The 27,203-nt window shown below is 41.8% G+C and overlaps 1 protein-coding gene across 1 annotated transcript in view; it reads left to right on the forward strand.

Annotated features, from left to right (window-relative positions):
• Positions 1-4,836: 4,836 nt before the first annotated feature.
• The window catches only part of C1QTNF5 (C1q and TNF related 5), a 48,972-nt gene continuing 26,605 nt past the window's right edge, over positions 4,837-27,203 (forward strand). Inside the window, exon 1 of the mRNA XM_056542373.1 lies at positions 4,837-4,911. The gene's annotated coding sequence lies outside the window, so the exon portion shown is untranslated. The remainder of the gene's footprint in view (positions 4,912-27,203) is intronic.

Below are 27,203 nucleotides of genomic sequence, written 5' to 3' on the forward strand. Positions count from 1 at the left end.
TAACGCACAGTACAATCCAATCTTTCATCATTAACAGAGGCGATGTAGAGGGGTCTGGCGAGACTGGTCACTGGGATGTTGAACCTGTTAACGAAAGAGGCCAAAATAAAAATTCCTGCAGATCTGGAATCCAAGAAGGCCACAGCTGAGAAGGAGAAGTTAGAAGAAGAAATCCGCGCAGGCACAGTAAGACGTGGAGAAGCTGAGTTCACACCTAGAGCTGTCTCACCTTTGTGCGGAGTCAGAGTCTTTCCTGACGTGGAGGTCGGATAGGACAATCCTTCAAGAAATGTTCGGTACTGGCACATCACAGGCATAGGTTCTCAATGCGGCGGCGTGTCCTCTCTTGAGGTGTCAAGCGAGACCGGTCTACTTGCATAGCCTCCACGGCGGAAGGCACAGGAACGGATTGCAGCGGACCAGAGAAGAGAGGAGCCGGGGAGAGAAACCGCCTCGTGCGAACAAAGGCATTATCCTGGCGGAGCGCCTGACGCCTTTCGGAAAAACGCATGTCAATGCGGGTGGCCAGATGAATAAGTTCATGCAGGTTAGCAGGGATTTCTCGTGCGGCCAGCACATCCTTGATGTTACTGGATAGGCCTTTTTTGAAGGTCGCGCAGAGGGCCTCGTTATTCCAGGACAATTCGGTGGCGAGAGTACGGAATTGGATGACGTACTCGCCAACAGAAGAATTACCCTGGACCAGGTTCAGCAGGGCAGTCTCGGCAGAAGAGGCTCGGGCTGGTTCCTCGAAGACACTTCGAATCTCCGTGAAGAAAGAGTGTACAGAGGCAGTGACAGGATCATTGCGGTCCCAGAGCGGTGTGGCCCATGACAGGGCTTTCCCAGACAGAAGGCTGACCACGAAAGCCACCTTTGACCTTTCAGTTGGAAATTGGTCCGACATCATCTCCAAATGCAGGGAACATTGTGAGAGAAAACCACGGCAAAATTCCCCATCAAATTTGTCCGGCAATGACAAACGGAGGCTGGATGCGGCCACTCGCTGCGGAGGAGGTGCAGGAGCTGGCGGAGGAGATGGTGGCTGAAGCTGTGGTAGAAGCTGCTGTAGCATCACGGTCAGTTGAGACAGCTGGTGGCCTTGTTGCGCTATCTGTTGCTACTGCTGGGCGACCACCGTGGTGAGGTCAGCGACAACTGGCAGCGGGACCTCAGCGGGATCCATGGCCGGATCTATTGTCAGGATTTGGCAGGCTGGAGGTGGATCCTCTGTGTCAGAGAGGGATTGGCGTGGACCGTGTCGGTGGACCGGTTCTAAGTTGCTACTGGTTTTCACCAGAGCCCGCCGCAAAGCGGGATGGACTTGCAGCGGTGGTAGCAACCAGGTCGTCCACCGGCAACGGCTCAACCTCTCTGACTGCTGAGATAGGCACGGTACAAAGGAGTAGACAAGAGCAGAGTCGGACGTAGCAGAAGGTCAGGGCAGGCAGCAAGGATCGTAGTCAGGGGCAACGGCAAGAGGTCTGGAACACAGGCTAGGAACACACAAGGAAACGCTTTCACTGGCACAATGGCAACAAGATCCGGCAAGGAAGTGCAGGGGAAGTGAGGTAATATAGGGAAGTGCACAGGTAAAGATACTGATTAAAACCCATGCGCCAATCAGTGGCGCTCCGGCCCTTCAAATCGCAAAGACCCGGCGCGCGCGCACCCTAGGGAGCGGGGCCGTACGCGCCGGGACAGCACAGACGGGGAACGAGTCTGGTAAGCGGGTCAGGATGCGTATCGCGAGCGGGCGCGTCCCGCATCGCGAATTGCATCCCGGCTGGGGACATTATCGCAGCGCACCCGGTCAGAAGGTCTGACCGGGGCGCTGCGAACAGGAGAACGCTGTGAGCGCTCCGGGGAGGAGCGGGGACCCGGAGCGCTCGGCGTAACACAAATTAAAAACAAACAGATGTAAATTGGAATTAATATTTTTGACTGAACAAACTGTAACAAACAGGTAAAAAAAAAATTGGATTTTCATATGGAAAAGACAAAGAAAACCCAGCACTTACAACTAAATACCGTATTTATCGGGGTATACCACGCACCGGCCTATAACACGCACCCTCATTTTACCAAGGATATTTGGGTAAAAAAAGTTTTTTACCCAAATATCCATGATAAAATGAGGGTGCGTGTGTGCGCGTGTATACCCCGATATACCCCCAGGAAAGGCAGGGGGAGAGAGGCCGTCGCTGCCCGCTTCTCTCCCCCTGCCTTTCCTGGGGTCTAGAGCGCTGCTGTCGGCCCTTTTCACCCCCTGGTTATCGGCGCCGCTGCCCGTTCTGTCCCCCTGACTATCGGTGCCGGCGTCGATAGCCAGGGGGAGAGAAGCGGCGCCGACAGCCAGGGAGAGAGAAGGGGCAGGTGCACCCATTGCCGGCGCCGCTGCCCCGTTGCCTCCCCCCATCCCCGGTGGCATAATTACCTGAGTCGGGTCCGCGCTGCTCCAGGCCTTCGTCGTGCGTCCCCAGCGTCGTTGCTATGCACGGCGCGGCGCTCTGACGTCATGCGCCACGCCGTTCAGCGCATAGCAATGACGCCGGGGACGCACGACGGAGGCCTGGAGCAGCGCGGACCCGACTCAGGTAATTATGCCACCGGGGATGGGGGGAGGCAACGGGGCAGCGGCGCCGGCAATGGGTGCCGCTGTCCCTTCTCTCCCCCTGGCTGTCGGCACCGCTTCTCTCTCCCTGGCTATCGGCGCCGGCACCGATAGTCAGGGGGACAGAACGGGCAGCGGTGCCGATAACCAGGGGGTGAAAAGGGCCAACAGCAGCGCTCTAGACCCCAGGAAAGGCAGGGGGAGAGAAGCGGGCAGCGACGGCCTCTCTCCCCCTGCCTTTCCTGGGGGTGTATCGGCGTATAACACGCACACAGACTTTAGGTTAAAAATTTTAGCCTAAAAAGTGCGTGTTATACGCCGATAAATACGGTAATAGAAAACATGTTTACAGTGTGTAAGAGAATTGATCATGAAGTGTGGATGAATAACCAATCTGCATTGACCAAGGAGGTGATGTTAGAGCTCTATTGCTGTTTTAATAAAACCTATAAAGATGATGCCTGAAGAAAACAATCACATTTTCTCACCATTTATGATATGGGGTTGCATGTTGCGTAAATACCAGGGGTGATGGCAGTTCATCAACACTCAATACACAGGTAGACATAGAAATTTTGGACACTTTTTTTGTTCCATCAACAGAAAATAGATTTGGCAATGACGATGACAGTGTATCTTGTCATAGAGCAAAGTTGTTAGAGTATAGAGTTCAGTTTATGGCAATACCCCATGCTCTACAAGTTCACTCCAGAGTTTCCAATTGCAGAAAGAAATGCATTGGCCAGTAGAGAAAGCAAAGGCATGAACACACTATTGTGATTGTATAATGGGTTTTGGTTTATAATAGGCAGTCAGCTTTATTTAGTACCAAAAATGTGTTGACCACCAACCATAAGGGTATACAGGGGCATAAAAACACTAAAATAAACCTTCTCACAATCAGCAGTTAGGGTACATTCACACGCGTGGATTTACGTGTATGCTGGCTTTACATGTGCCTGCTCGTAGTGGCAATATGCCGCTATGAGCAGACACACTGCGATGTGCGAGTCGCAGTATACTCGCACATCGCGGGAGCTCTCTGCCTAGCTCAGAGCAAGGAGAGCGGCCGCGATGTGCGAGTAAGCTGTGCACATCGCTGCACTGTGTCTGCTCGTTGCGGCGTATTGCCGCTACCAGCAGGCACATATAAAGCCAGCATACAGGGGGCCTTCACCAGCGGATCCGCAGCTTAATATGCTGCAAAAATCCGCCTGTGAGAACGTACCCTAAATTTGCTGTGTGGGGTGTGGTGGTGATTTTGTTGTGGTTTTCTATGTGGCTTGTTTTTCAAGCTGTTCTGAAAAGTGACATGTCCCTTCTTTTTTCAGCAGTTTTTTTTTGAGAACTACATTTTCATTTGGGAATTTTTTTGTGCATTTTTTGTGCAATTTTTGCCTGTGTTAGATACTCTAATAAAGAAAAACATGTTAGAGGAAGCATATACATATTTTGACATTGGAATTAATTATGGAATTGTACCAGTAAAAATACTGTGCATGCACACTAGTGATAAGATGGACTTCCAAGTCATAAATTGCTCCATAAAGTATATTCTGCCAGTTAAGAAACCAACAGTTCCCACACAACTAATTCATGATTGTGCTGCAATTGTTTATAATTAATTTTAATTATAATGATGATTCCTTATTTTTATCTTCTTCTTGTTCCTTATGTGAACAATTAATTTACTTACAATTATTGAAGTTAAGTTTCATGAAACCAGAATGTTCAGCTCTTAGGATGCTAGGTAGATTTTTAGTTACAGTGAGGAAAAAGCTAAATGTAAATAAAAAATAAGAAGAAATGCTATCAGGCATTTCTTTTTCTACCAAATTCTTGAGTTATTGAATCACTTTCTGACCTGTAGTAGTTTTTTCTTGGAGTGTATGAACATGTTTGATTTTACTGTGTAATTCTTTTACTATTACTCACTGCCACACTTAAGCCAAGTTCTACCATTTCACGTGTAACATGCACCTATTGTTATATACTCATCAGCTGTCCTTTAATTCAGCAGTTTAGCATTTTCCGTTTGAAAAATTTTGTGTTTCCTAATTTTCACCCACCATTAACCTTATCATGTACTCAGCCTCGTTTCCTGTCTCTCATTCCTTATTCCTGCTCTTCCCACTCTACTGGATATTTTTCCCTTGTGGTTTTTGGCTCCCTGATAGAATAGTTTGACTCACAAGGGGTGGGGGGGACATAGAAGGAATGAAAGCGTCACGGATGGAAGAGTGAAAGAACTAGTTTAAGACTGGATCAGACAGCAAGAGATCAAGACAAAGAACAGAGTGAGTACAAAGTGTGAGTGTGAAAGGCAGAATGCAAAGAAACACAAGTATACAGTCAATTGTGTTTTCAGAAACAAGTATATTCAGTATCATGCACTGAATTATAGGTACACTGTATATCAGAGGTCTGGCTATATGTAATGCCGATGGGTGTGATTTCTCATCTTTTTTTTCTACACTAATTCACTGGTTCCCCCATTGTAACTGATCCGATTTTTGCTTTGCTTCTTTTACTAATATTACATTATAAAGTGTATGCAATTACAAGAAATATTCATCAGAATGATAACATATGTAAATGCTAATCATTGTCCACTGTATTTTCATTGTTTTTTTTATTTGTTGATCAAAACCCATTAACAGTTACACAGTATATTTACATGAATTCATACTTTAGCATTGACTAAATGACTCGCAACCCCACTAAGACTTATACAGTCAATGCCAAAACAGTTGACTTGGATATAAAAAGGGCTTTACTGGGGCAAACAAAATGTAGCAGGGGGTCCAGAGGTAACTGTCTCACTGGTGTTATAGTACAGCAATAACTTGGCAGACATCGTTTTGTAGAAATGCTCGGTGGTTCTCACTTAATAGCATGTAGTTGGATATTAGTTGCTATGGTAAAAGTAGATTTTCTGTGCTGTGTGTGTCTAAATAACTGTCTCAGTCTATATTCCTTGAGCCAGGGATAACAGTGACATATAACTTAAACATTAAAGAAAGAAAAGCCATACTTACCTACCTTCAGTCTCCCACTGGTCCCACTGCAGCTTCTGTTCTCCATGCTTCCAAGATAGGATGCCAGTGATTGGTTAAGCAGGCAAGCCCTGCTCTGAACCCCTCGCCTCAAAAGCAGGAAAAAGATTAGAGCAGTGGAGGACTGGAAGTGGAGGAAATATGGCTGCAGCAGGATCTGCAGCTTTTATTTCTTTTATTCTATGACCCAAGCAATAATTAATTTTTTGACATGCCAGAACACCCTTTTAACCATTGAACCACTGGTGTGATATATCTGGCCATATCTTGGCCCTAGAATCACAGGCTTACTTAACACACTTTCTCACTTGTCACTGTAGCCCTCAATCCAGGCTCAATAGTTTCCTAATCCCCGCACTGCCTCAGCACCACTTACTCATCTTTTGTTTGATGTCACTAAGGGTACTCAATGTCACTTCTGTTTGTCTCCTTCCTCCACGAGCCCTCTGATCTCACCTGTCGCGGCAGCTACCTCTTTTCACTCTGGTAGGTGTCTTTACTACTTCTTTCACATCACGTGGTACACTTTTCTCTCAGGGCTTGGGCAGTAATCACCCAGCTCAGAACTCAACCTTTGCGGCAACAGCTCTCTCCATTACAATGCTGGGCTAGCTAACTAAATCCAGTTGTCAGCTTCTAACACACAGGCAGTCCTCTCATAGCCTAGAAAACTGATCACACTTCTTGACTTATTATTGTTACTTCAACACAGAAAACAATAACTACATCTGGTGGGAAATCATCTGTTAAACTGCAAGCATGGGCAAACAAAAGGAAAATATGAGCACCACTTAAAATTTATACTAGTTGCAACAATCTTGCAAAATTAAACCTGAAACAACTAAGGAAGAAAAGGCAGCAAGAAATATTGGGGGAGATTTATCAAAACCTGTGCAGAGGAAAAGTTGACCAGTTGCCCATAGCAACTAATCAGATCGCTTCTTTCATTTTGCAGAGGCCTTGTTAAAAATGAAAGAAGCAATCTGATTGGTTGCTATGGGCAACTTTTCCTCTGGACAGGTTTTGATAAATCTCCCCCATTGTGCACACCGATGAATAGCTTAGCAAAAAGATTCTCAAATTTATTTAACACTAGCTGAGTACCCGATGCTGCCTGTTTTTTCCTACCTAATCCTTGTGGGGGAGGAAAAGTAACAAAGGAGAAAACATATGTCCTCATATCCCGTCCTCAATTCCTGACCCCATATCCCCTCCTCATATCCCTACCTCATATCTCGACCTCATATCCTGTCCTCAGATCCCATCCCCATATCCTGTTCTTATATCCTGACCTCATATCACGTCCTCATATCCCGTCTCCATATCCCGTCCCCATGTCCCGTCCCTATGTCCTGTCCTATATCCCGTCCTCATATCCAGTCCTCAAATCCCATCTCCATATCCTGACCTGAGGGAGGGTTATCCTATATTTTTAGCGGACATATAAGTAACATGTGAACTAGTATTCTGGAAATATCTCCAGCTGTTTGGAAGTTATGCAGTAGCATATAGTAGTATATATTTCACATAGACTTGTATAGGACTTTAAACAAAAAACCCAACTCTCGCAAATGGGATGGGTAAGGGTTAAATTACCTATCCTATGTTTGTTGTTGACATATAAGTAACATGTGTACCAAGTTTCATGTTAATATCTTCAGCCGTTTGGATGTATATACTAGCTGAGTAACCGGCGTTGTCCAGTTTTTCCTTCCTAATCCTTATTGGGGAGTAAAATCAACAACTTCTTTTTGACTTCATATCCCATCCTCATATATTGTTGCCATATCCCAACCCCATATCTCGTCCTCATATCTCAACCTCATATCCCGAAGTCCTATCCCGATCTCATATCCCGACCTAATATCTCAACCTCATATCCCATCCTCATATCCCAACCTCCTATCTCGTTCTCATATCCTGTCCTCATATCCCTACCTCCTATCTCGTCCTCCTATCTTGACCTCATATCCCATCCTCATATCCCGTCCTGCTATCCCGTGCTCCTATCCTGTCTTCATATCCCGTCCTCATATCCCAACCTCATAGCCCGATTCCATATCCTGTCCTCATATCCCGACCTTATATCCCGTCCTCATATCCCATCCTCATATCTCGACCTCATATCCCGACCTTATATCTGTCCTCCTATCTCAACCTCCTATCCCGTCCTCATATCCTGTCCTCATATCCCAACCTCATGTCCCGACCTCATGTCCCATCCTCATATCCCGACCTCATATCCTGACCTCATATCCTGTCCTCACAACCTGATCTCATATGCTGTCCTCATATGCCGTCCTTATGTCCCAACCTCATATCCTGTCCTCAGGTGGGACTGATTTGTGATGAAGATATTGTAAGCTGAAAATAGAAGGGGACGTGGCTTTGTGGGACTGGGTGTGATTTGCAAGCCAGGCCGACGCACAAAAAGGGTAGAGAATAAAAGGGGTGGGGCTTAATCATATCATATATTTTCATATATTTTTAATCAAATATAAGCATTTTTTTTTTTTACATATAAGTAAACATGAGACCAGGTATTAGTGAAATATCTCCAGTCTAACGGAAGTTATGTGGGAACAAACATTTCCCATAGATTTGCATGGGACTTTAAACAAAAACCCAGACCCTAACAAATGGGGGTAGTTAAGGGTTAAATTAACTATCTTATATTTTAAGTGGACATATAAGTAACATGTGACCAAGTATAATCAAAATATCTCCAGCCGTTTGGAAGTTATACAGTAACATATTTCCCATTGACTTGTATGGGACTTTAACCCCGTAAGGACCAAGCCCATTTTCACCTTAAGGACCAGAGCATTTTTTGCACATCTGACCACTGTCACTTTAAGCATTAATAACTCTGGGATGCTTTTACTTATGAATTTGATTCTGAGACAGTTTTTTCGTGACATATTGTACTTTAACATAGTGGTAAATTTTTGGTGAAAAATTCCAAAATTTCAAGAAAAAGTATAAAATTTAGCATTTTTCTAACTTTGAAGCTCTCTACTTGTAAGGAATATTGACATTAAAAAGAAATGTTATATTGATTCACATATACAATATGTCTACTTTATATTTGCTTAATAAAGTTGACATGTTTTTACTTTTGGAAGACATCAGAGGGCTTCAAAGTACAGCAGCAATTTTCACATTTTTGACGAAAATTAGAAAATCTGAATTTTTCAGGGACCAGTTCAGTTTTGAAGTGGATTTGAAGGGCCTTCATATTAGAAATACCCCATAAATGACCCCATTATAGAAACTGCACCCCTCAAAGTATTCAAGATGACATTCATAAACTTTGTTAACCCTTTAAATGTTTCACAGGAATAGCAACAAAGAGAAGGAGAAAATTCTAAATCTAAATTTTTTCGCATGTTCTTGTAGACCCAGTTTTTGAATTACAAGGGGTAATAGGAGAAAAAGCCTCCCAAAATTTGTAACCCAATTTCACTCGAGTAAGGAAATACCTCATATGTGTATGTCAAGTGTTCAGTGGATGCAGTAGATGACTCAGAAGGGAAGGAGTGACAATAGGATTTTGGAGAGTGAATTTTGCTGAAATGGTTTTTGGGGGGCATGTCACATTTAGAAAGCCCCTATTGTGCCAGAACAGCAAAAAAAAAAAAAAACACATGGCATACTATTTTGAAAACTACACCGCTCACGGCACGTAACAAGGGGACCGCTGAGCCTTAAAATCCCACAGGTGTTTGACGACTTTTTGTTAAACTCGGATGTGTAAATGAAAAAAAATAAAATTTCCACGAAAATGCTTGTTTTTCCCCAAATTTAACATTTTTACAAAGGGTAATAGGAAAATACCCCCCAAAATTTGTAACCCCATTTCTTTTGAGCGTGGATGTCAAGTGCTCTGCTGGCACAATACAATGCTCAGAAGAGGAGGAGCACCATTGAGCTTTTTGAGAGAGAATTTGTTTGGAATGGAAGTCAGGGGCCATGTGCATTTACAAAGCCCTCATGGTGCCTGAACAGTGGACCCCCTCCATATGTGACCCCATTTTGGAAACTACACCCCTCACAGAATTTAATAAGGGGTGCAGTGAGCATTTCCACTCCACTGGCGTGATCTTTGGTATAAAAATATAATTTATTTTTTCATTTGCACAGCCCACTGTTCCAAAAATCTTTCAGACACCTGTGGGGTGTAAATGCTCACAGGTGCCTTTAAATTTTCTCTCCAAAAGCCCAATGGCGCTCCTTCTTTTTTAAGCATTGTAGTTCGCCTGCAGAGCACTTTACAACCACATATGGGGTATGTTCTTACTCAGAAGAAATGGGGTTACATATTTTGGGGGGCTCTTTTCCTATTTTCCCTTATGAAAATGAAAAACACCAGCATTATAGTAAAAAAAATATTTTTTTTTCATTTTCCCATCCAACTTTAACGAAAATTTGTCAAACACCTGTGGGGTGTTAAGGCTCAGTATACCCCTTGTTACGTTCCGTGAGGTGTCGTTTCGCAAAATGCGGTCATATGTGGGTATTTATTTTTTTGCGTTTATGTCAGAACCGCTGTAAAATCAGCCACCCCTGTGCCAATCACCAATTTAGACCTCAAATGTACATAGTGTGCTCTCACTCCTGAGCCTTGTTGTGCGTCCGCTGAGAATTTTTTTTTACATATGAGGTACTTCCGTACTCAGGAGAAATTGTGTTACAAATTTTGGGGGTCTTTTTTTCCTTTTGCCTCTTGTGAAAATAAAAAGTATGGGGTAACACCAGCATGTAAGTGTAATTATTTTTATTTTTTTACACTAACAGGCTGGTGTAGACCCCAACTTTTCCTTTTCATAAGGGATAAAAGGAGAAAAAGTGTGTGTGTGTGGGGGGGGGGGGGGTCCACTGTTCTGGCACCACGGGGGGCTTTGTAAACGCACATGACCCCTGAAATCCATTCCAAACAAATTCTCTTTCCAAAAGCTCAATGGCGCTCCTCCTCTTCTGAGCATTGTAGTGCGCCAGCAGAGAACTTTAAGTCCACACATGGGGTATTTCCATACTAAGAAATGGGGTTACAAATTTTGGGGGTAATTTTCTCCTATAAACCCTTTTTTTCATTCATCCATCCAACTTTAACAAAAAGTCGTCAAACACCAGTGAGGTGTTAAGGTTCCCTGTACCCCTTGTTACGTTCCTTGAGGGGTGTATTTTCCAGAGTATGCCATGTGTTTTTTTTCTATTCTGGCACCATAGGGGCTTCCTAAATGTGACATGCCCTGCAAAAACCATTTCAGAAAAACGTACTCTCTAAAATCCTCTTGTCGCTCCTTCGCTTCTGAGCCCTCTGAGCTTTCCAAATGCCAAATGTGACTCTATTCTGAGCATTGTAGTTTGCCCGCAATGCATTTTACGTCCACATATGGGGTATTTCCATACTCAGAAGAGATGGGGTTACAAATTTTGGGGGGCATTTTCTCCCATTACCCTATGTAAAAATGGTAAATTTGGAGAAAAAACAAAAAGTTGTCAAACACCTGTGGGGTGTTAAAGCTCACTGGGCCCCTTGCTACGTGCCTTGAGGGGTGTAGTTTCCAAAATGGTATGCCATTAGGGTTTTTTCTGCTGTTCTGGCACCATAGGGGCTTCTTAAATGTGACATGCCCTCCAAAAACCATTTAAAAAAAACTCACTCTCCAAAATCCCATTGTCCCTCCTTCCCTTCTGAGCCCTCTACTGCGCCCGCCGAACACTTGAAATACACATATGAGGTGTTTCCTTACACGAAAGAAATTGGGTTACAAATTTTGAGAGGAATTTTCTCCTTTTACCCCTTGTAAACTGGGTCAACAAGAACATGTGGGTTTAAAAAAATGAAGATTTTGAATTTTCTCCTTCACTTTGCTGCTATTCCTGTGAAACACCTAAAGGGTTAACACACTTACTTTGAGGGGTGCAGATTTTATAATGGGGTCATTTATGGGGTATTTATAATAAGAAAGCCCCTCAAATCTGCATTAAACCTAAACTAGCCCATAAAAAATTCCTATTTTTAAAATTTTGTGAAAAATTGGAAAATTGCTGCGGAATTTTGAAGCCCTCTGATGACTTCCAAAAGTAAAAACATGTCAACTTTATGATGCAAGCAGAAAGTAGACATATTGTATTTGTGAATCAAAATAATTTATTTGGAATGTCTATTTCCCTTACAACCAGAGAGCTTCAAAATGATAAGAATGCAAAATTTTAAATTTTTGCATCAAATTTAGGAATTTTTCATCAAGAAATTATGCAAGTATCGACAAAAGCTTATGGCTAACATAAATTTGAATATCACAGACTGAAGAGGGCGACTGAGCACCGCAGGCAAGGAAAGTAGGAGGATCTCGGCAGCAGTGGTGTGTGGATGGCGGTGGGGGGGGGGGGGGGTGGGATGAACCAGGTTGCAAGGTATGGAGTGGTGCTCACATAAAGCCTGGATAGCGTGGTAAAACGTGTATAAAAAGAAGAAGAAATAGGAGCTCACACCTGTGTATCTTGCTTGAAGTGGTTTTATTCCAGAAGGTACAAATCCAACATCCCGACACCCCTACACCAGACAGAGCCGGAGCGGCAGGAGCTATTCACCTGGATGACCGCACAGTTTCACGCTGATGGGCGTTTCTTCAGGTCCGTGGTGATAGCTTCCTGTTGCTCAGTACAGTCTATAAATACTACACACCTGACATGTGATTACAAATGACAATTAGAAAATTCATAAAACTTGTCTAAAAATACGTGCAATATAATAAACGAATACCTGTAAAAGCAACAAACGTGAATCTCAAAGAAAGGAGCCCATTTCATTACGGTCATTAAGACCTAACGCTCCCAATGCTTCTGTTTTAAAAATCCGCCGTGCTTCTGCACGGGCTAGGTCACCAAATCTATCCCCTCCTCTTTTTGGACTTGGTATTCTTTCTATGCCTGCGAATTTTAGCCCTTCGATGTTTCCTCTATGCTCTGTTTGCATATGTGTGATGAACCGCTGTGCGCCTACTCCTGTTTTTACTGACCTAAGATGTTCTTTGATTCTTACATTCAATTTTCTTTTTGTGCGTCCAATGTAATAAAATCTGAACGAGCATATTAAACTATAGACTACAAAAGTTGTTTAACACATAATTAATTGTTGTACTGGGATCTTATTAGCACCTAAGTGTAGTGTTTTTCGCTCAAGTAAATGGCTACATATAGAGCAGTTCCTGCATTTCTTGTTGCCCGTGGGAACGACATCTAGTAACCAATTATTTTCTTTTTTCATATTCTGTTGATGTTGTTTCTTGTTTAGAACATTACCTATGGTTCTGCTGCGCTTGAAATTGATTATTGGACTGGACATACCCAGTTTTTTATTCAATTCCGGCTCTTGCTGAATTATATACCAATTTCTGCGTAGTACGCCATTGATAATTTGTTCATGGGGGTGTTGGCAAATGAGAAGATGGCTTTTTCTTTCTTGTTATCTTTGTTTGGATTTTTCTTTGTTTTGTTGTTATGTAGAAGATGAATTCTATCCATTTTGCTGACTTTATCAAAAGCTTGTTGGATTATATTACGGGGATACCCTCTTTCTAGAAGTCTGGCAGTCAATTCGTTGGCTTGTTCCAGGAATACATTGTTATCATTATTGATTCTTTTGAGGTGTATGAAATGCCCATAAGGAATACTGCATTTTACGCAGAAAGGATGCGAACTCTCGAAATGTAACAATGCATTCCTGGAGGTACTTTTTCTGAAACCTGTGGTGACAAGTGTTCCATCTACTACATGGATTTTGATGTCGAGGAATTCCAACGATTGGCCCCCGAAACATTGTGTAAACGTCATATTGACAGTATTGACGGTATTGAGAAATACCACAAAATCGTCAAATTTCAGTTTCGTGCCGTCCCATATAATGGAGATATCATCCACGAATCTGAGAAATAATTTGATGTTACCAACAAACCGATTCGTGGAAGAAAAAATATACTTCCGTTCAAATATGGAAAGAAAAAGGTTGGCATACGTGCACGAGATGGGCGTACCCATCGCCGTGCCGCCCCTTTGCCGATACCAATCTTCTATGTTATATGTGAAGGTATTGTTGCGTAAGATGATTGAAAGAGCTTCAGAAACAAAATCTATGAAATCCCGGGATTTTTCTGTGCTTTCTAGAACTTCCTGGACTGCCTGTATACCCGCTTCATGGGGAATGCGGGTATACAGGCTTTCCACATCAATGGAAGCAAGATGGTACTGTTCTTGCCAGCAGAAGTCCTCGAGGGAATCAATCAGGTCACCCGTGTCCTTTAGGTACGTGGGTATTTCTTTGAGTAAAAGGGATAGTAACCATTCTACATAGCCAGAGAGAGCTTCTGTCACTGAGCCAGTCCCCGCCACGATTGGGCGGCCAGGGGGCTGGCTCAGTTACTTAAGGATTTTAAGGAGAATGTACCAATGCGGAAATTTAGGATTATCTGGAAGAAGTTTAATGGCTGTTTTGTCTGAGATGATACCTTTATCGGAGTATTTTTTCAGAAAGACAAATAGTTTCTCTTTAATTTTAGCTCTGGGGTTGGAAATTAATCTTTCATAAACCATTAGATTACCCAGCTGATTTTCGACTTCTGCCTCATTTCGACACCAGCCCCTTTAGGAGAAGAGATGGAGTAGACACAAGAAGGAATCCGTGGAGACGGGCAAAGAAGGTGAAATCTGTGACATGGGACCGGTCTCATCATCATCGCTAGTTGTCAATCTCACTACCATCGAGTTACCAGCTGACTGTGTCCTAAATAAAGGTCTGAATTTCGGACTTTGTGACAGTTTTGACACTACTCAATTCGAGATTAATTTTTTCAAAGGAGTGCGGAAACTCAATCTTAAAAAATTATTTTCTTCTGTATCTAAATGTAATAAAGAGAGCATGGTAAAAACGGTCTCCGAAGGTGAAGCCCCTTGTAAGATAGGTCCCTTGGGCTTTTCCATAGTCAAAGAGTTCACACCGGAAGATGTCTATTTCACAAAGTTACTCACCCATCTAGAGGAGGGTACTGAAGAAGATACAGACTACACTGAGTTTGAAAGAAAGGGAGAGGAGACAGCGTTCAGACCCTTCACAGGGGGGAACAGCTCTAAGTTTAACCCTCCTTTCACTCCAGGGAGCCCCATTGATGTGTTTTACAAGGCTGTGTTAAAAGACATCAAAGACATCATATATCCCAAACCCACCCCAAACATTTCCACTGCTGAGCAGAAGGCACTTGATTGGTTAGTCACTCACAAAGAAATTATAGTTTCTAAGGCAGACAAAGGGGGAGGAGTGGTAGTTTGGTACAAGAAAGACTATGAGGCAGAAGTAAAAAATCAGCTGGGTAATCTAATGGTTTATGAAAGATTAACTTCCAACCCCACAGCTAAAATTAAAGAGAAACTACGTGTCTTTCTAAAAAAAATACTCCGATAAAGGTATCATAGTTACATAGTTAGTACGGTCGAAAAAAGACATATGTCCATCAAGTTCAACCAGGGAATTAAGGGGTAGGGGTGTGGCGCGATATTGGGGAAGGGATGGGATTTTATATTTCTTCATAAGCATTAATGTTATTTTGTTCCAGGAATGTATCTAATCCTGTTTTAAAGCTGTTAATTGTTCCTGCTGTGACCAGTTCCTGAGGTAGACCGTTCCATAAATTCACAGTCCTCACGGTAAAGAAGGCGTGTCGCCCCTTGAGACTAAACTTTTTCTTCTCCAGACGGAGGGAGTGCCCCCTCGTCCTTTGGGGGGGTTTAACCTGGAACAGTTTTTCCCCATATTTTTTGTATGGGCCATTAATATACTTATATACGTTTATCATATCCCCCCTTAAACGTCTCTTCTCAAGACTAAACAATTGTAACTCCTTTAATCGCTCCTCATAGCTAAGATGATCCATGCCCCATATTAGTTTAGTCGCGCATCTCTGCACCCTTTCCAACTCCGCAGTGTCCCTTTTATGGACAGGTGCCCAAAACTGAACAGCATATTCCAGGTGAGGCCTTACCAATGCTTTATAAAAGGGGAGTATTATGTCCCTGTCCCTCGAGTCCATGCCTCTTTTGATACATGACAATATCCTGCCGGCTTTGGAAGCAGAGCCTGACATTGCATGCTATTCTGTAGTCTGTGATCTACAAGTACACCCAGATCCTTCTCTACCAGTGACTCTGACAGTTTAATCCCCCCTAAGACATACGATGCATGCAGGTTATTAGTACCCAGATGCATAACTTTACATTTATCCACATTGAACCTCATTTGCCAAGTGGATGCCCAGACACTTAGTCTATCCAAGTCATCCTGTAACTTATGCACATCCTCTATAGACTGTACCGTGCTACAAAGCTTGGTGTCATCTGCAAAGATAGAAACAGAGCTGTTAAAACCATCCTCTATACCATTGATAAATAAATTAAACAACAGCGGGCCCAGTACTGAACCTTGGGGTACACCACTAATAACCGGGGACCAATCAGAGTACGAATCATTGACCACCACTCTCTGGGTACGATCCATGAGCCAGTGTTCAATCCAGTTACAAACTAAAATTTCCAAACCCAAAGACCTTAACTTACCTGTCAGACGTCTATGAGGGACAGTATCAAATGCTTTAGCAAAATCCAGAAACACTATATCCACAGCCATTCCTCTGTCAAGGCTTCTACTCACCTCTTCATAAAAGCAAATTAGATTGGTTTGACAACTTCTATCCTTAGTAAACCCATGCTGGCTATCACTTATAATACAATTATCCCCTATGTATTCCTGTATGTAATCCCTTATTAGTCCTTCAAACAATTTACCCACAATGCACGTTAAACTTACCGGTCTATAGTTTCCTGGGGAAGACCTAGAGCCCTTCTTGAAGATTGGCACCACATTCGACTTGCGACAGTCCCTGGGCACAATACCAGAGAATCTCTAAATATCATGAACAGGGGTATAGATATTACTGAACTTACCTCTCTAAGAACTCTTGGGTGCAATCCATCTGGCCCTGGAGATTTGCTTACATTTATATCACTTAACTTACCTTGTACCATCTCTAGATTAAGTATCATCTCAGACAAAACAGCTATTAAACTTCTTCCAGATAATCCTAAATTTCCACATTGGTACATTATCCCTAAAATCCATAAGTCACTGAGCCAGCCCCCTGGCCGCCCAATCGTGGCGGGGACTGGCTCAGTGACAGAAGCTCTCTCTGGTTATGTAGAATGGTTACTATCCCCTTTACTCAAGGAAATGCCCACGTACCTAAGGGACACGGGTGATCTGATTGATGCCCTCGGGGACTTCTGCTGGCAAGAACAGTACCATCTTGCTTCCATTGATGTGGAAAGCCTGTATACCCGCATTCCCCATGAAGCGGGTATACAGGCAGTCCAGGAAGTCCTAGAAAGCACAGAAAAATCCCGGGATTTTATAGATGTTGTTTCTGAAGCTCTTTCAATCATCTTACGCAACAATACCTTCACATATAACATAGAAGATTGGTATCGGCAAAGGGACGGCACGGCGATGGGTACACCCATCTCGTGCACGTATGCCAACCATTTTCTTTCCATATTTGAACGGAAGTATATTTTTTCTTCCACGAATCGGTTTGTTGGTAACATCAAATTATTCCTCAGATTCGTGGATGATATCTTCGTTATATGGGACGGCACGAAACAGGAATTTAACGATTTTGTGGTATTTCTCAATACCGTCAATACTGTCAATATGACGTTTATACAATGTTTCGGGGACCAATCGTTGGAATTCCTCAACGTCAAAATCCATGTAATAGATGGAACACTTCAGAAAAAGTACCTCCAGGAATGCATTGTTACATTTCGAGAGTTTGCATCCTTTCTGCGTAAAACGCAGTATACCTTATGGGCAATTCATACGCCTCAAAAGAATCAATAATGATAACAATGTATTCCTGGAACAAGCCAACGAATTGACTGACAGACTTCTAGAAAGAGGGTATCCCCATAATATAATCCAACAAGCTTTTGATAAAGTCAGCAAAATGGATAGAATTAATCTTCTACATAACAAAACAAAGAAAAATCCAAAGATAACAAGAAAGAAAAGCCATCTTCTCATTTGCCAACACCCCCATGAGCAAAATTATCAATGGTGTACTGCGCAGAAATTGGTATAATTCAGCAAGAGCTGGAATTGCATAAAAAACTGGATATGTCCAGTCCAATAATCAATTTCAAGCGCAGCAGAACCATAGGTAATGTTCTAAACAAGAAACAACATCAACAGAATAGGAAAAAATAAAATAATTGGTTACTAGATGTCGTTCCCACGGACAACAAGAAATGCAGGAACTGCTCTATATGTAACATTTACTTGAGGGAAAAACACTACACTTAGGTGCTAATAAGATCCCAGTACAACAATTAATTACTTGTCAAACAACTTTTGTAGTCTTTTTTATAGTTTAATATGCCCGTGCGGATTTTTATTACATTGGACGCACAAAAAGAAAATTGAATGTAAGAATCAAAGAACATCTTAGGTCAGTAAAAAACAGGAGTAGGCACACATATGCAAACAGAGCATAGAGGAAACATCGAAGGGCTAAAATTCGCAGGCATAGAAAGAATACCAAGTCCAAAAAGAGGAGGGGATAGATTTAGTGACCTAGCCCGTGCAGAAGCACGGTGGATTATTAAAACAGAAGCATTGGGAGCGTTAGGTCTTAATGACCGTAATGAAATGGGCTCCTTTCTTTGAGATTCACATGTTTGTTGCTTTTACAGGTATTAGTTTATTATATTACACGTATTTTTAGACAAGTTTTATGAATTTTCTAATTGTCATTTGTAATCACAATGTCAGGTGTGTAGTATTTATAGACCGTACTGAGCAACAGGAAGCTATCACCACGGACCTGAAGACACATTCTCCCCCAGCCAATCCTTCTCATTTTATGCACCAACCTTTTATGTGGAACCGTATCAAATGCTTTGGAAAAATCCAGATATATGACATCCAGCGATTACCCCTGGTCCAGTCTGGAGCTCACCTCCTCATAAAAGCTGATCAGGTCGACCACGGTTTTAGGTCCGGTGGGAAAACCGCATACGGGGCAAAAATGAGCCGACAGGAGTCAGTGTTTCACTGTGGTTGGCTCATTGAAATTAATTACATACGGGCGGCATACGGCAGGATATGGGAGCTCCCCCCGGCCGTAAGCGATCAAGTATGGCTGAAAAGGTGATGTGAACCCAGCCTTACACACTGGTCTGCACCCGTTTCTACTAGCCAATTTTGGTGCATTTTCTCTACTGTGCATGCATGAAAGATAGCAACAGATAGCAGCTTCAGCTCACCCCCCAATGGCCTGGCAGCGCTCGGACTGTGCAAGGCAGCACAACTTGTATAACGGAGAAACATTAATGTGTCCAGCGCAGATCTCATGCAAAAGATTTTTCTTTATTGGTGATTATAAAACCATATACAGGAGTAAAAAGTGACGCGTTTCAGGTGCATTAGAAGCACCCTTACCTAATAGGTAAAACCATATGACACTCACAGGTGAAACACACAAATTGGTGATCTCACCGGGGCACATGTTAACCCTTAACATCACAAAATGAATCAAAGTACATATAAACCTGTTCACACATCAGATTTGAGAAAAAGAACATGAAAAAATCTGTAATACAACATCTCCATATCTCATTAGGCTGTAGGAAACTGTAAAAAATGATTATCAATGGAGCATATAAATCATATCTACAACAAAAAATAAGGGGGGGAAATGTGTAGTAGATGTTTAACCCCTTAAGGACGCAGGACGTACTCAAACGGCCCCTTTTCCGAGTCCTTAAGGACTCAGGACGTTTGAGTACGTCCTGTCAAATCCCGGCCCCCCACCGCTAGCTGGAGGGGAGCCGGTGCCCGATGCCTGCTGAAATCGTTCAGCAGGCATCGGGGCATATCACCCAGGGGGGTCATTATGCCCCCCCATGTCAGCGATGGCCGCAGATCGCTGGACAATTCAGTCCAGCGATCTGCGGCAGATTCCGGGTCAATCGGGTCTCCAGTGACCCAGTGACCCGGAATTACAGGCTGTTCGGGGCCGTCTCCGACCATAGGGGCTTCCTAAATGCAGCATGCCCCCAGAGCAAAATTTCCTTCAAAAAAGCCAAACGCCAGCAGAGCACTTTTCACCCCCATATGGGGTGTTTTCTGAATCGGGAGAAATTGGGCTTCAAATTTTGGGGGGTATTTTCTGCTATTACCCTTTTTAAAAATGTAAAACTTTTGGGAAACCAAGGGTCTAGTTTCCAAAATGGTATGCCAAAGTGGGTCTAGTTTCCAAAATGGTATGCCATGTGGGGTTTTTTGCTGTTCTTGCACCATAGGGGCTTCCTAAATGTGACATGCCCCCCAAAAACCATTTGTCGCTCCTTCCCTTCTGAGCCCTCTACTGCGCCCGCCGAACAATTAACATAGACATATGAGGTATGTCCTTACTCGAGAAAAATTGGGTTTCAAATACAAGTAAAAATTGGGTCTACAAAAACATGCGAGTGTAAAAAATGAAGATAGTGAATTTTCTCCTTCACTTTGCTGCTATTCCTGTGAAACACCTAAAGGGTTAAAACGCTGACTGAATGTCATTTTGAATACTTTGGGGGGTGCAGTTTTTATAATGGGGTCTTTTATGGGGTATTTCTAATATGAAGACCCTTCAAATCCACTTCAAACCTGAACTGGTCCCTGAAAAAAAGCGAGTTTAAAAATTTTGTGAAAAATTGGAAAATTGCTGCTGAACTTTGAAGCCCTCTGGTGTCTTCCAAAAGAAAAAACACCCCAATTTTATGATGCAATCATAAAGTAGACATATTGTATATGTGAATAATTTTTTTGGGGGGGGAAAATCCATTTTTCTTACAAGCAGAGAGCTTCAAAGTAAGAAAAATGCAACATTTTCAAATTTTTCATCAAATTTTGGGATTTTTCACCAAGAAAGGATGCAAGTTACCACAAAATTTTACCACTATGTTAAAGTAGAATATGTCACGAAAAAACAATCTTGGAATCAGATTGATAACTAAAAGCATTCCAGAGTTATTAATGTTTAAAATGACAGTGGTCAGAATTGCAAAAAATGGCTAAGTCGTTAAGGTGAAAAAGGGCTCAGTCCTTAAGGGGTTAAGATGCACGTATCAAAAACAAATCTGAACATTTGCATAGGAAATATATGTTGATGTATAATACATGTGGATATTCCAATATCATTAAACCTATCTACATGGCAATGAAGTTTTTAATGTGATAGATATACGTGATTTGTGATTAGCCTCAAAAGAGTAAACCATTGAATTAATGCAGTAAATAACAAAAACCACCACAATAAAATATAACAATGAGGATAAATCACACAGTGGAATACTGCCTTTAATAAAAAATTGCCATCATGATGTTCGGTGCAATGTAACAAGGAGCCACGTTTGAAGGAGCCAACAAATAAAAACAAATAAAAGCCGCAAAAATAGAGACAGAAAGACTCATTGCCATAGAGAGTAAAACTAACCCCAAAATGCTCTTTAACTATGTAAATAACAAAAAGGTCAAAAATGAAAGTGTTGGCTACATAGTTACATAGTTAGTATGGTTGAAAAAAGACATACGTCCATCAAGTTCAACCAGGGAATTGAAGGGAAAGGTGTAAGGGGATAAGGGAAAGGGATGTAGTTTTATAATTCTGCATCAGCATTAATGTTATTTTGTTCCAGGAATGTATCTAACCCTGTTTTAAAGCTGTTAATTGTTCCTGCTGTGACCAGTTCCTGAGGCGTGTCGCTCCTTTAGACTAAACCTTTTCTTCTCCAGACGGAGGGAGTGCCCCCTCGTCCTTTGGGGGGGTTTAACCTGGAACAGTTTTTCTCCATATTTTTTGTATGGGCCATTAATATATTTATATACGTTTATCATATCCCCCCTTAAACGTCTCTTCTCAAGACTAAACAATTGTAACTCCTTTAATCGCTCCTCATAGCTAAGATGTTCCATGCCCCATATTAGTTTAGTCGCGCGTCTCTGCACCCTTTCCAACTCCGCAGTGTCCCTTTTATGAACAGGCGACCAAAACTGAACAGCATATTCCAGGTGAGGCCGTACCAATGCTTTATAAAGGGGGAGTATTATATCCCTGTCCCTCGAGTCCATGCCTCTTTTGATACATGACAATATCCTGCCGGTTTTGGAAGCAGCAGCCTGACATTGCATGCTATTCTGTAGTCTGTGATCTACAAGTACACCCAGATCCTTCTCTATCCTTCTCTGCCAGTTTAATCCCCCCTAAGACATACGATGCATGCATGTTATTAGTACCCAGATGCATAAATTTACATTTATCCACATTGAACCTCATTTGCCAAGTGGATGCCCAGACACTTAGTCTATCCAAGTCATCTTGTAACTTATGCACATCCTCTATAGACTGTACCGTGCTACAAAGCTTGGTGTCATCTGAAAAGATAGAAACAGAGCTGTTAATACCATCCTCTATATCAATGATAAATAAATTAAACAACAGCGGGCCCAGTACTGAACCTTGGGGTACACCACTAATTACCGGGGACCAATCAGAGTACGAATCATTGACCACCACTCTCTGGGTACGATCCATGAGCCAGTGTTCAATTCAGTTACAAACTAAAGTTTCCAAGCCCAAAGTCCTTAACTTACCTGTCAGACGTCTGTGAGGGACAGTATCAAACGCTTTGGCAAAACACTATATCCACAGCCATTCCTCTGTCAAGGCTTCTACTCAGCTCTTCATAAAAGCAAATTAGATTGGTTTGACAACTTCTATCCTTAGTAAACCCATGCTGGCTATCACTTATAATACTATTATCCCCTATGTATTCATGTATGTAATCCCTTATAAGTCCTTCAAACAATTTACCCACAATGCGCGCTAGACTTACCGGTCTATAATTGCCTGGCGAAGACCTAGAGCCCTTCTTGAAGATTGGTACCACATTAGCCTTGCGCCAGTCCCTTGGCACAATACCAGACACCAGAGAATCTCTAAATATCATGAACAAGGGTACAGATATTACTGAACTTACCTCTCTAAAAACTCTTGGGTGTAGTCCATCCGGCCCTGGAGATTTGCTTAACTTACCTTGTACCATCTCTACATTAAGCCAGTTCAGTACATTACATGATGTGTTACCAGCACTGACCTGGCCAATGTCAGCTCCTTTTTCCATAGTGTATACAGAACTAAAGAACCCATTCAGTAGCTCCGCCTTCTCTTGATCGCCCGTGACAACCTCCCCCTTATCATTATTAAGGGGTCCTACATGCTCTGTCCTTGGTTTTTTTGTATTTATATATCTAAAAAAATATTTAGGATTAGTTTTGCTTTCTTTGGCCACCTGTCTCTCATTTTGAATTTTTGCTGTTTTTATTACATTTTTACAGATTTTATTAAGCTCCTTGTACTTTTTAAATGTTATAGCTGACCCATCAGATTTTAATTTTTTGAAGGCTATTTTTTTGTTGTTTATTGCTCTTTTAACATCATTTGTCAGCCATGTAGGATTTAGTTTTAATCGTTTATATTTGTTCACCTTTGGTATATATTCAGCTGTATTGTTATTTAGAGTTGATTTAAAGATGTCCCATTTACTTTCTGTATCAGTATTTGAGAACACCTCCCCCCAGTCTATGTCCTGTAGTGCAGCTCTCAGCCCAGGGAAATTTGCCTTTTTAAAGTTATATGTTTTTGCCTTCCCCCGTCTGTCTTTGTTTTCCACATTTTAAGTCAAAAGTAACTGTATTGTGGTCGCTATTACCAAGGTTTTCCCTCACAGTTACATTACCAACCAGCTCTGCGTTGTTGGAAATGATCAAATCCAACAAGGCATCACTTCTTGTTGGGTCCTTCACAAACTGGCCCATAAAATTATCCTGTAATAAATATAGGAATTTTCTCCCCTTTGTAGTTTTAGCTCTTTAAAAAATGATGAGGAAGAAATTATGAACGGGGATCAGGAAAAAGCAAATATATTAAACTAATTCTTCTCAACTCTATTTACTGAGGAAAATGAAATGCCAGGTGAAATACAGTGTGATAAGGTAAACTCCGCAGTACAAGTCACCTGTCTAACCCAGGAAGAAGTGCCGCCTACAAAAAATCAAAATAGACAAATCACCAGGTCCAGATGGCATTCACCCCCGTGTTCTAAAGGAATTAAGTAATGTAATAGACAGACCCCTAAGAGATGCTATTTTGGAATATCTTGATAAAAATAAATGTATCGATCCTGTCAAACTAACCTGATCAGCTTTTATGAGGAGGAGAGCTCCAGACTGGACAAGGGGCAATCGCTGGATGTCGTATATCTGGATTTTTCCAAAGCATTTGATACGGTTCCACATAAAAGGTTGGTGCAAAAAATGAGAAGGTTTGGGCTGGGGGGGATGTGTGCAAGTGGGTAAGTAACTGGCTCAGTGATAGTAAACAGAGGGTGGTTATTAATGGTACTTATTCTGATTGGGTGACTGTTACTAGTGGGGTACCACAGGGGTCCTTCTTGGGTCCTGTCCTATTTAATATATTCATTAATGACCTTGCAGAGGGGTTGAATAGTAAAGTAACAATCTTTGCAGATGACACTAAATTCTGTAAAGCTGTAAACACTATAGAGGACAGTGCACTGTTACAAATGGATCTGGATAGGTTGGAGGTTTGGGCTGGGAAGTGGCAGATGACGTTCAACACTGATAAATGTAAGGTAATGCACATGGGGAAGAAAAATCCGGGCTGGGATTATGTATTAAATGGGAGAACACTTGGGATGACTGACATGGAAAAGGACTTAGGAGTCTTAGTTAACAATAAATTTAGCTGTAGTGACCAGTGTCGGCCAGCTGCTGCCAAGGCTAATAAAATCATGGGGTGCATCAATAGGGGCATAGATGCCACGACAAGGAAATAATTCTACCGCTGTACAAATCACTAGTCAGACCACACATAGAATACTGTGTACAGTACTGGGCACAAGTGTACAAGAAAGATATAGTGGAGCTGGAGAGGGTTCAAAGACAGGCAACCAGAGTTATACGGGGAATGGGATGACTACAGTACCCAGAAAGATTATCAGAATTAGGGTTATTTAGTTTAGAAAAAAGAAGGCTTAGGGGAGACCTAATAACTATGTATAAGTATATCAGGGGACAGTACAGAGATCTCTCCCATGATCTATTTATACCCAGGACTGTATCTATAAACAGGGGGCATCCTCCACGTCTAGAGGAAAGAAGATTCCTACACCAGCACAGACGGGGGTTCTTTACTGTAAGAGCAGTGAGACTGTGGAATTCTCTCCCGGAGGAGGTGGTCATGGTGAATTCTGTAATAGAGTTCAAAAAGGGGTCTGGATGCATTTTTGTAGAGTAATAACATTTACTGGTTATGTATACTAGATTTATAGGGACAGAAGGTTGATCCAGGGATTTATTCTGACTGCCATATTTGGAGTCGGGAAATAATTTTTACCTCTAGTATGAGGGTTTTTTGCCTTCCTCTGGATCAACTCAACTCCATAGGGACTAATTAGGGTTATAGGCTGAACTTGATGGACTCTGGTCTTTTTTCAACCTTATGAACTATGTTACTATGTAACATGTTTAAGCCAGGTAGGAGGGGATGAGTGTTAAGAAGTGAACAAAGAAGGTGAAATTGTCTGGCCTAATGTAGGGGCTCGTTTAGCCTCACATCTAAAGCCTGAACACATGGCATGATGATATTGCAGATCTGATACAATAATAGGCATGTATTTTTTCAATATGTCACAAATTTTAGAGTACTATAAACAGTACTGAGTAGAGAAAACTACTGGTTGTTTCGACTTTGTACCAGTGTTTCTAGAATGGTTGGTTTTTAGTAAATCCTTTCTATCTTTGGACAAAGCAATCCTCATAGCACGGTCCAAAGACCATTAAGGATACCCTCTGTGACATAGGCGAGATGACAGCCTATCCATTTCATTAGCAAAATCCTGTACAGTAGTACAATTCCTTCTTGCCCTAATGGCTACTCCTATTGGAAGATTTTTTTATTACGTGAGGGGGATGACATGGGCGGGCATGCTGTTTATTTGGGGTGGAGACTCACAAGAGGTGAATTCTTTCAGTGATTTTTTTTATTCTAATTCAAGCAATCTGCAATTTACTATTTCCCATTTTCCCTAGCAAGTTTCCTTTCTTGATCGTGGTGGTAACCACAAGCAGAAACTGCTTAACAGTGAAGTATTCTGGATCATGAAATTAGCCACACGAATACCGCAAGGTCTAAACAGACGCCAAGAAGTTATTTTGCATTATTAAAGGGGTACTCCAGTGAAAAATCAACTGGTGCCAGAAAGTTAAACAGATTTGTAAATTACTTCTATTAAAAAATCGTAATCCTTCCTGTACTTATTAGCTTCTAAATACTACAGCGGAAATTATTTTGTTTTCGAAACACAGAGCTGTCTGCTGACATCATGAACACAGTGCTCTCTGCTGACATCTCTGTCCATTTTAGGAACTGTCCAGAACAGCATATGTTTGCTATGGGGATTTCCTTTTACTCTGGACAGTTCCTAAAATGGACAGATGTCAGCAGAGAACACAGTGCTCATGATGTCAGCAGACAGCTCTGTGTTTCAAAAGAAAAGAATTTCCACTGTAGTATTCAGCAGCTAATAAGTACAGGAAGGATTAAGATTTTTTCATAGAAGTAATTTACAAATCTGTTTAACTTTCTGGCACCAGTTGATTTAAGAAAAAAAAGTTTTTCACCGGAGTACCCTTTTAAATGGTAGTCTCTTTTTTCTTTTTTCCTCCCATATTTTCATGAATGACAGTATTCCACTGTGTGATTTATCCTCATTTTTATGTTTTTGTGGTGGTTTTTGTTATTTACTGCATTAATTCAATGGTTTACTTTTTGAGGCAAAACACTACAAATCACATATACAGTATCTATCACATTAAAATCTTCATTGCCATGTAGATAGGTTTAATGATATTGGAATATCCATATATATTATACATCATATATTTCCTATGCACATGTTCAGATTTGTTATTGATACGTGCTTCCTGACCATCTAATGCACATTTTCCCCCCTCATTTTGGTTGCAGATACGATGTATATGCTCCATTGATAATTTTTGACAGTTTCCCACAGCCTAATGAGACAAGGAGATGTTGTATTACATATTTTTCATGTTCTTTTTAACAAATGTTATGTGTGAACAGGTTTTTATGTGCTTTGATAAATTTTGTGATGTTAAGGGTTAATGTGCCACGGTGATATCACCAAGTTGTGCGTTTTACCTGTGAGTGTCATGCGGTTTTCCCTATTAAAGAATGTCTGTTCTTTGTGTATACTTATGTATGATTAAGGGTGCTTCTAACGCACCTGAAACGTGTCACTTTGTACTCCTGTATATGGCTTTTAATCTATATATATAT

The sequence above is a fragment of the Hyla sarda genome, chromosome 10 (genome assembly GCF_029499605.1).
Source record: "Hyla sarda isolate aHylSar1 chromosome 10, aHylSar1.hap1, whole genome shotgun sequence".
Lineage (NCBI taxonomy): Eukaryota > Metazoa > Chordata > Amphibia > Anura > Hylidae > Hyla > Hyla sarda.